This window comes from Herpailurus yagouaroundi, unplaced genomic scaffold, assembly GCF_014898765.1.
Source record: "Herpailurus yagouaroundi ecotype Mexico unplaced genomic scaffold, PumYag 211, whole genome shotgun sequence".
Lineage (NCBI taxonomy): Eukaryota > Metazoa > Chordata > Mammalia > Carnivora > Felidae > Herpailurus > Herpailurus yagouaroundi.
Genome location: NW_024412442.1, coordinates 2,166,445 through 2,176,810, shown reverse-complemented (window position 1 = coordinate 2,176,810; position 10,366 = coordinate 2,166,445).

Below are 10,366 nucleotides of genomic sequence, written 5' to 3'. Positions count from 1 at the left end.
TAAATAATATTTTTAGTTACAGCATTATTCCTTTCTCTTCCTTCCAACTTGTATTTTTCTTTGTAAGTACAAGTGATCTCTAAACCAACAATTCTGCATTAAAAGTTCCTTCCTACACAAGAAAGCATTCCTCTAAGTAAAAGGTGGTTTAAAAGAATCAAATAACAGCGGTTCATCATTGTTCTTGCTCTGTCATTCCAGCATCACAGGGCACTTACAACTCTGCCTCTCTCTCCACCCCACCCACATGGCCTTCACACTGTTCCCTGTAGATGCCATCTTCTCGCTGTAGCAACAGATCACTGCCCCACGCTGCTGTCTGCAGTGGGCGTCCTTCCCCTCCTCCTTGCCTAGACAGCACCCCTGTGAGTTTTGCACTCAACAAATCACTTTCTCGAGAAAGACTGCATCAATCAGATGCCCCCAGGATACAGTATCATCATCATATGTGTGTCTACTTCATAACTTGCATGTCACTTTGGATTGTTATATTTACTATCAGTTCAAAATATATCTCATTTTGCAGAGATAAAGTATGTTTTCACATGCTTTTTCAATTTTAAGACCTAAAAAAGTGTTTGGAACTTAATAAATAGTGAGATGTTTTCTTAGTCAAGAAATAGAGGTGTGTGATTACATTTTTCACAAGAAGAAAATACAGAGTGTCAGCTAACAGACTAAATGCTGGGGTGTCACTTTGTTACAGAAGCCCTAAGAAACTAATGCAATTATGAACCATATTTGAGGGGTACTTAAAAACTCATTTGCATAAACTCCATCTAGACTTCGACAGTAACTGGGCTAATTGTTAGATCTGCCAAACTATATTACACCTTTCTGAGTTTCGATTTCCACATCCAGGAAATGAATATAAATTCGTATCAATATTACAGTGTTGCTAGAGGGATTAAATGAAGGAATTGATGTCAAGAATTTAGTATATAGCCTGAAATTTAGTACACACTCAAATTTTAGTTATATTATTTATCATTATTATTCTTATTTATTTATTTTCAAGGTTTTTTTTGTTTATTTTGAGAGAGAGAGAGAGCAAGAAGGGGAGTGGCAGATAGAGAGAAAGAGAGAATCCCAAGCAGGCTCTGTGCTGTCAACACAGATCCCAACGCAGGGCTCAAACCCACTAACCATGAGACATGACCTGAGCCAAAATCAAGAGTCAGACACCCAACCGACTGAGCCACCCAGGCATCCCTCTTCTTATTTTTCTTTTGAAAAACAGTTCTAATATTTAAAAAATGCTTTTAAGTAATTTAGTTTTCCACTAATTAACTACTTATCCAAATGTTACTTGAGAGAAACGAATGTGTAAATAAAGGGATATATTTTTTATGATCAATTGAAACAATTCCAGAATGATACACACTCTTCTGAATTCACACATATTAAATAATCCATTAGTTTTTTTATAGAAAAACTTACATCAAATATGAAAGCAATCTTAAGAAATACAGGGGTCAGTCAGTTAGGTGTCTGACTCTTGATTTCTGCTCAGGTCACGATCTCACAGTTCATGAGTTCGAGCCCCATGTCAGGCTCTGCACTGTGAGTGTGGAGCCTGCTTGAGATTCTCTCTCTCCCTCTGCCCCTCCTCTTCTCACTCTCTCTCTCTCTCTCTCTCTAAAATAAATACATAAACATTTAAAAAACTACAGTGGTCAGGGGCTCCTGGGTGGTACAGTTGGTTGAGTGACCGACTTCGGCTCAGGTCATGATCTCGCGTCTGTGAGTTCGAGCCCTGCATCAGGCTCAGAGCCTGGAGCCTGCTTCAGATTCTGTGTGTCCCTCTCTCTCTGCCCCTCCCCCACTCATGCTCTGTCTCTCTCTGTCTCTCGAAAATGAATAAATGTAAAAAACAAATATTAAAAAACTACAGCGGTCAGATCTGAATGGATTTAATAAACACATATCCTAACTATAACTATTATGAGTTAAGTGTGAGGTTTCAAGGTGGAAATATAATGACAAATCTCCTGACTTTGAAGAATTTCACATAATTTCCTCAATAAAACTACAATGTTTTACAATTATCAAAGATAAACAAAGGCTCTCACAAATTGGTAGAACCTTTATGTGCCCAGATTATATTTCTTCCAGTGAAATAACATTTCCCCAAGATATACACTAGAACCTTTATTCATTTCATGTTAATCATGAAATTTAATTTGTCAGATTGCATTCTTAGGCTTCTGCACAATTTGTGGAAGTTAGCTTAGGAAGCCATAGCAAAGACCAAAGACACATTTTTAAAAACAATTGGTAATATATGAGAATAATACATCATTGAAATGCACATTACAAACGGTATAGTAATAAAAAAAAGTACTTACATGTTACGCACGAAGCTTTAAAAAGAACAAATGCAATAAACTGGGTAAAGTGCTCACGGCCAGAGGCTCTGGAGTAGAGCTCCTGGCTTTAATGACATGATGCCCAAGCCTGTGTGACTTTAAGGAAGTTGTTTAGCTCTCTGGGGTTCGTCTCTCTTCATATAAAACAGGGAAGGAAAAACATCTGCCTTTCCAACTTGAAGGAAAAGACAAAATTCCAACAGTGGAAGCATCTGGTGAGCCTTCAATGACAGCAGCTATTATTATGGCTGCGTTGCTGAAACTGTGACACCACGTTACTTCCAATAAGAGTGACAATTGGGGCGCCTAGGTGGCGCAGTCGGTTAAGCGTCCGACTTCAGCCAGGTCACGATCTCGCGAGATCTCGCGTGATCTCGCGTGAGTTCGAGCCCCGCGTCGGGCTCTGGGCTGATGGCTCAGAGGGAGCCTGTTTCCAATTCTGTGTCTCCCTCTCTCTCTGCCCCTCCCCCGTTCATGCTCTGTCTCTCTCTGTCCCAAAAATAAATAAACGTTGAAAAAAAAAATTAAAAAAAAAAACCAGTAAGAGTGACAAAACTGTTCCTGATTTACCATCCAAAACACCCACAGATATACAGATTTAATGCATAAATTTAAATATGTTCCTCTTGGCAACCAAAATATTTCCTGGAAAATACTCACTAGGAAAATCCAAACCAAAACGCACATTGGAGTGCTATAGTTATCCTTTATTCAGACAATTTTTTTCATTAAAAAAGACTTTACAGTGTCATTTATTACTTGCTTTTAAGTTTATTTATTTATGAGATAGACACAGAGAGAAAGTGGTGGAGGGGTAGAGAGAAGGAGATAGAAAATCCCAAGATAGAGAACCCCCCCAATGTGGGGCTCAAACTCATGAACCCTGAGATCATGACCTGTGCTGAAACCAAGAGTCGGATACTTAATGGCTGAGACACCCAGGTACCCCTCATCTATTACTTTTAACCAGCACAAAATATACAATCACACAGATAGGTTATTTCTTAACTTCATTTTTTAGGGTGCCTGGCTGGCTAGTTGGTAGACTCTTAAATACAGAGAACAAACGGGGGGTGGTGGGGGGGGGGGGGGGGGTGGTGGCTGGGGGAGGGCAGAGAAAATATTTTAGATTAAAAAATGTCAAACTAAGTTCTTCAACCCATTCACAGATGTGGGATTGACAGAACAGTCAATTCCAGGGCTTAAAATGTTCCAGTTCGCCTTGGAAGATTTCATGATGGCAAGATTTTTTTCTAGAAAAAATTGATATGAACTCATAAGAAACCACAGGAAATATTCGAATAATTAATACAAAAAATATATAGTAAAGCTAAATGCTTATGTAAGGGATAAAGTCTGAGAAATAATCTGGAATACATCGTGAAATTAAGCTTAGTAATTTGATTTAATGCTTTAGGCAACTGAGGGCTATTAAAGATGGGTGAGGTTGGGCGCCTGGGTGGCTCAGTCAGTTGGGCATCTGACTTCGGCTCAGGTCATGATCTCATGGTCCATGAGTTTGAGCCCTGCACTGGGCTCTGTGCTGACAGCTCAGAGCCTGGAGCGTGCTTTGGATTCTGTGTCTCCCTCTCTCTCTGCCCCTCCCCTGCTCATGCTCATGCTCTGCCTCTCTCTCTCAAAAATAAATAAACATTATAAAAATTAAAAAAAAAAAAAACCATGGGTGAGGGAGGTCAACAGTGATCACTGACAGTCCTTACGGACATTTAACTGGAATTAGAGTTTATGGTTGTTTGAAAAACGAAGATGTTGGGAAAACACTGCAAGTTGAGGCAGGTATTAAAGACTATGTGCAGTGAGTGCACCGGAGACAATAACTTTGTGACAACAGGAGACACGCAGAGTAACAGAGTCAAAACCACGTGAGCTGGAGAGAAAGCACGATGGTGGAGGATGTGCCTTACAGAGGAGCACCGTGTCCTCTGGTCCGTCCCGAGGGGTTTGAGATGGCAACTCAATACCAAATTCACATCCCTTATTCACTTTTATGTATTCACTCAACACAAAGGTATCTGGCAACTTTGTGTCAAATGCTGAGAATACAGTCCTCAACAAGACCGGGGAGATCTCTTCCTCATGAAGCATCACCGGGTGGGGAGCACCTCTCAAAGGAGCAACTATGCCATCAGTTATAGAGTCCTGTATGACAGACCTGCCTTAGAGAATTCTGGGGTCCAGGAAGGCTTCCTTGCAGAAGTGACCCTTTGGCTGAACTTCGATGGTGCTGGACTAAGTCCTTCGGCTGAACTTTGATGGTGTTGGACTAAGTAAAAAGGAGACTGAAAACTGAACGAGGATATGAAGGCATATGGGAAGCAGTGAGTGTTCGAACATACAGAAGGTCAGAATATGACCCTCAGGCTAGGTTTAGATTTTAGTCTGCAGCCCTAGATTATTGTGATTCCAGTGAAACACTTTAAGTAGACTGTATTGAGTAAGTTCTTTAAACAGATGAACAGTATGAGGAGATTTTGATGTCACTGACTTCAGATCATCAGTGGGGGACAACACTGAGTGTGGACACGAGGTAGCCGTCTGTCTGGCTCCTCGGGATGGAAGCTGGTGGCACCGTAGGTGGAGAACTAGGTAGACAATGGCACCACTCACCAGCAGGGAGGACACTGAAGAAGACACGGCCTGTGGGGAAGCTGCAGGTAATGAGCATTGAGCGCGATGGGTGTAGGCTCCTGTGAAGCACCCTAGAGAAGCCACTGCACAGGGAGTTGGACACGTGGCCCAAGGCATGACAGGAGGGCCCGTGTGTACTAGATTGGGAAGCACACGTGTACTGCTGGCACCTCTGTCATCCACCTAGAAGACATGAATGGAGCCACAGAAGTAGACAAGGGCTTCCAAAGAGGGTGGGCTTAGTGAACCTATTCTAGGCTCCACAGCCAAGCCACAAAGCAAACCCATGGTGTGCGTCAAAAAGAGAAATCAGGCGCTAAAAGGGGTAAGGTCGCCAGAAGAGACATGCAGGAGAAGTAAACATTTTGGCACTTTGAAAACTCAATACTTCCTTTAAGGCTCTATCTTCTACTTGTGAGAGTTGGTGTCATTAACAAAACTGCATGGTAAGCTTCTCGATCCTGTGTTGTGTGTATACTACACAACATGTCACGTATCTGATGTTTCCATTTTCTCAGGGATGTCCAGATTTCATAGTTGTATCCAGTTTGCAATTTTGTCATACATTCTTTAAACCCCAAACAAATAGTTTTTACTTCTTTTCTTCCACAGTAATTATTCTGGGAGCTACAATAACAGCTACGAGCTTCTGAAAGCTGATTGGAAGTTACAATAACAGTTTCTGAAAGCTGATTGGGTAATCACAGATTTTAAAGATCACTACGTGAAATAGTAATATAGCACATAAAAACACGGAATAGTTGTTAAGTTAAGCTATATATGTTGATAGACATACATTTGAATTCTTTAAGACATGAACTTATAAGCGGTACACTATATCATCTACGTATTTTAGCATATTATAACGCAAATGTTATTTGGAGATTGCATGAAATCAAAGCTTTGAAATTTTCTACAAATGAATCCCAGTCAACAGGAAGTGAAAAACAGAAAGTGCATATAAAGTATTTTTCATGCGCCTCACACACACAAAATTACTCCGAAATACTAATTTTCATTATAATCATAATCATAATGTTACAATGCATAACATTTCTTGAGAGGTAAACAGCTATCATCAATATCTGTGCAAGTGCACACACACATGCTAAGTCCAGATATGTTGGGTAACAACTGACTACTATAGCCTTCCTTAGAATATAATAATATAGGGGCATCTGGGTAGCTCAGTCGGTTGAGCATCTGACTTCGGCTCGGGTGTTGATTTCATGGCTCTTGGGTTCGAGCCCCACGTTGGCCTCTGTGCTGACAGCTCGGAGCCTGGAGCCTGCTTCCGATTCTGTGTCTCCTCCTCTCTCTGCCCCTCCCCTGCTCATGCTCTGTTTCTCTCTGTCTCTCAATAATAAATAAACATTTAATAAATACGTAAATAAAAATAAAATCAGATTTTATTGCACCTTAGTAGGGAAGGCCATAATTAAAGTGGGTGATATATTTACATGTTATGGCTCCATCACAGTAAACATGACCAAACTATGACATAAAAATATGATTATATTATGCAAGGGCTGTGATCTTGTTTGATCAGCATAGGTAGAATAATTATTCCTTTAAAAATAATCTTTCACATTCATAACTATGAACTACTTTCTCACATCACTTGTCTGTATATAACTTTAAATTTTATAAGCCGACACGAACATTTTCAAGGCCATGGGCTTTCTAAAATAGTTGGGGAAAATTATTTTACTTAGTTTCGTTTAGAAGTTCTATTTAGTCTATCCCAAAAAGAGATTAGACACTCCACTATACTGTACACAGTGTAATAAGATAAAAGTTAATAAGAAGCCAGTTAAACAAGGAGTCTGATAGTAGAGACAGGTCAGTAACAAAGCTCTGAGAAAAAATTCACATCAGATTATCCTACATAAAGCTACTTAACACCACAAGTTCAAAATAGGTCGAAATAACCAAGGCCAAGCAAAACAAAACATTATTTACATATAAATCCATGAGAAAAAGCTTAAAATCCATAAAACACAAAAAATACATTTAATATACTCTTTCCTTAGTAACCTTGATGCAAACACATGACAGGGTAAAATCAGATAAACTGATTATTTAAGAAGCTGAAGTAAGATGACCAGAGGGAAGTCAAGGCAATCAAGGTATGGGCACATTTAAAGGTCTGTCTCAATTCACATAATAAAAGAAGGATGGATGTCCCAAACAAAAGCTTTCAGGATCCTGGAAAAAACCCATCCACACACCCACAGAGCAACACCACTAAAAGGCAAAGACAGTGGTCTCAGAGCACAGGTCTCCACCCTGAAAGTAATAAACAGTGCGTGGCCAAAACCCACACCAGAATCCCGAAGCAAACCAGGATTCGACAAGCAGATCTGGAAGCCACAACAGGCTCTCAGATCTAGAGTCTCCTGCTTTATAGAAATACCTTGAGCATAACTCACCAAGGACTTCCAGGTTATAGGAACTAACAAATCCTACTTTACATACATCCTGCTCTTCACTTGGGGGAGAATCCACCATTTAGCAACGTAAATGTGATTTTATGTGACTGTCTCATTGAAATAACGACACCAACTGAGAACAATTCATCCAGACGTTCGTCATCAAAATTAGTCATGTAGGGTGTATACTATATTTTCTTTTTACTATCACGATTTCTCAATATCCCCACATTCAACTTGATGACGACATTGGCAGCAATCTACACTTCATTTTAAGCTTGAAGAAAACTGGGTTCTAAGTTTGTAAGCCAGAGGCAGCAACGAAGCATTATTTATGATCCGTGAGGAATAAATGGGCCTCTGAGTCACAAATCACAGCACTATTGAAACTCCCAGCTGGAAGAAACCTTGGGCATAATCGAATCATTCTATAGATGAGGAAGCAGTTACCTGCATAGATAAAACTGAGAGTCTGGCAGGTGGCCCAGCAGTTTAGTAATGAGGACAGGACTGTAACTTGAGTTTCTGAATGAAAACTCTGCTACGATATTCCACTGTAACTCGTCCCTGGCCGTGGTGCACAACACAGGTTAACACCGGGGACATTTTCATATTGTGATCGGCCACAGATGTGCCCAAAGGTCTACCTAGTGGACCTCTAACTCCGAGAAATGCTACTTTTAAGAGCTAATAGATAATGCATTTGGTTTTCTCTGGTAGTAAATTATAGCAACACCATTTGCTTATAGACAATGTTTCAACAACCACAATATATTTTTGAAAAAATGGGAGCAGACAAAAATATTTTCTTCATATGGTAGAATCACAGACTGATCTGAAATAAAATACTGCTGAAGCCAAAACTAAATCATCGGTAAATTTTTCCTCCAAGTTCAGCTTACTTTGAGCCCTAAACTTACAAAGGGATTGCAGAAGTATGGAATGTGGTGCTATGGAATTTAGAGAAAAATGCCAGAAAAGCAATGGTTTAAAATCAATTGTTAAGTGTGTTTTTCTCCTTTAAATCTTTAAAAAAAAAGTTTCTAAGCTGTGAGCATTTCAATTACCATCACACCTATTCTTCTTTTTATTTATTATTATTTTTTAATTTTTTTATGTTTTTATTTATTTTTGAAGGAGAGAGACATAGCATGAGCGGGGGAGGGGCAAAGAGAGAGAGAGGGAGACACAGAATCCAAAGCAGGCTCCAGACTCTGAGCTGTCAGCACAGAGCCCGACGCGGGGCTCGAAGTCACAAACTGTGAGATCATGACCTGAGCTGAAGCCAGACGCTCAACTGGCTGAGCCACCCAGGTCCCCCTACCATCACGCCTATTCTGAAAAGTCTAGCTTCTTACTAAACGATGTGATGAGCTAATTTCTGATGAAACTAGATTTTGGAGCATTTACTTATTTGTTCTGGTTACGTAGCTCTTAAAATTTATTTATTCTTGGGGTGCCTGCGTGGCTCAGTCAGTTGAGTGCCCGAATTCAGCTCAGATCTCACAGTTCGTGGGTTCGAGCCCCGTGTCGGGCTCTGTGCTGACAGCTCGGAGCCTTACAGCCTGCTTTAGATTGTGTCTCCCTTTCTCTCTGCCCCTTCCTTGCTCATGCTCTGTCTCTCTCTGTCTCTCAAAAATAAATAAACATTTTTTAAAAATTTAAAATTTATTTATTCTCGGAGAAAACTTCAAAATTCAAAAGCAAACATGATATAGAATAGTAGAAAATAAATTTTCGTTTAATTCAGACCCCAAACTATTTAATTCTCCCCCTGAGGAAAAAAAAAGCTGATTTTAGTTTCTTGATTCTCCTCCTAAAAGTAAAGTAAGCATTATATGCATATACATTCATTTATTTCACACAATCATGGCAACCTAAATTCTCCTTTTACCCTCTGATATATGTTTTATGGCAACAGACACTAAGTTTCTTTCTCAAACTTTAACCAAATCTGTATGTGCAAGTTAATACAACGTACAATTTGGACACAAATCAGAAATACTGTCCACCATACAAAAGCTGATACAACATCATGTCTTAGTTTCTTCCTCTTTATTTCAAAAAATTATTATCAATACACTACTTTGATACTAGAAGTCTGTCCTCACATATTTTTTCTGATATTAAAATAAAATGCTGCCCTTTGGACAGAAATCATTAAATTTCTAAGGTTTCAGCTACATGTTCCACAAAATGCCTCCACCCCAAGTGAGGATTTGGCGACGCCTTGCAAGACAGTTTTGATCATCTTTACCTGGCCAATAAACAGAGTCGGTATATCCCTGTCCCCGCAGTGCCAAGGTTCTCACAAAACCACCTTTGTTACCCGGCCCAAATCAAATGTACCTCAGAGTTATGCAGTTGCTACTTTCCTGCTCATGAGGATAATATAGGGCCTTTGAAGCTATTAACATCTAGAGACTGACTACACAATATTTATCCAGCTACTCAAGGGAAAAACAGAGGTCAGATAAATGCCACCCGCACCTTCTCACGGTGATGGAAATCCCTGAACACCGGGCATTCTCGGGGGATGTGGACACAGCTTAGGACACTGACTCCTGGACAGTGCACGGACGGACACGTAATTGCGGAATCCTTTCTGAGGGGTGGGGGGAACATTTCCATAAGAGATAAAAAGTATTTTCGGTGATGTGCAGAAGAAGCTTCAAGAAGATGCGATCAGAAAGGGTACTGGAAGTGAAGATTACTTAGGGCTGCTCCATTTTCCTAGATCGGAAAGTCAAGGTTTCTTTCCCAAGTGGCATTTACCAGAAAACTGACTAATGGAACTTTAAGGGATGGTTCATTATAAAAAGTGTGAGGACAACTAGTTACACAATGATAAACTGGCTTCTTTCTTTAAATGTTTCTAAGATAATTTAATCAGCTACAGTAACCTTCTATGATGGG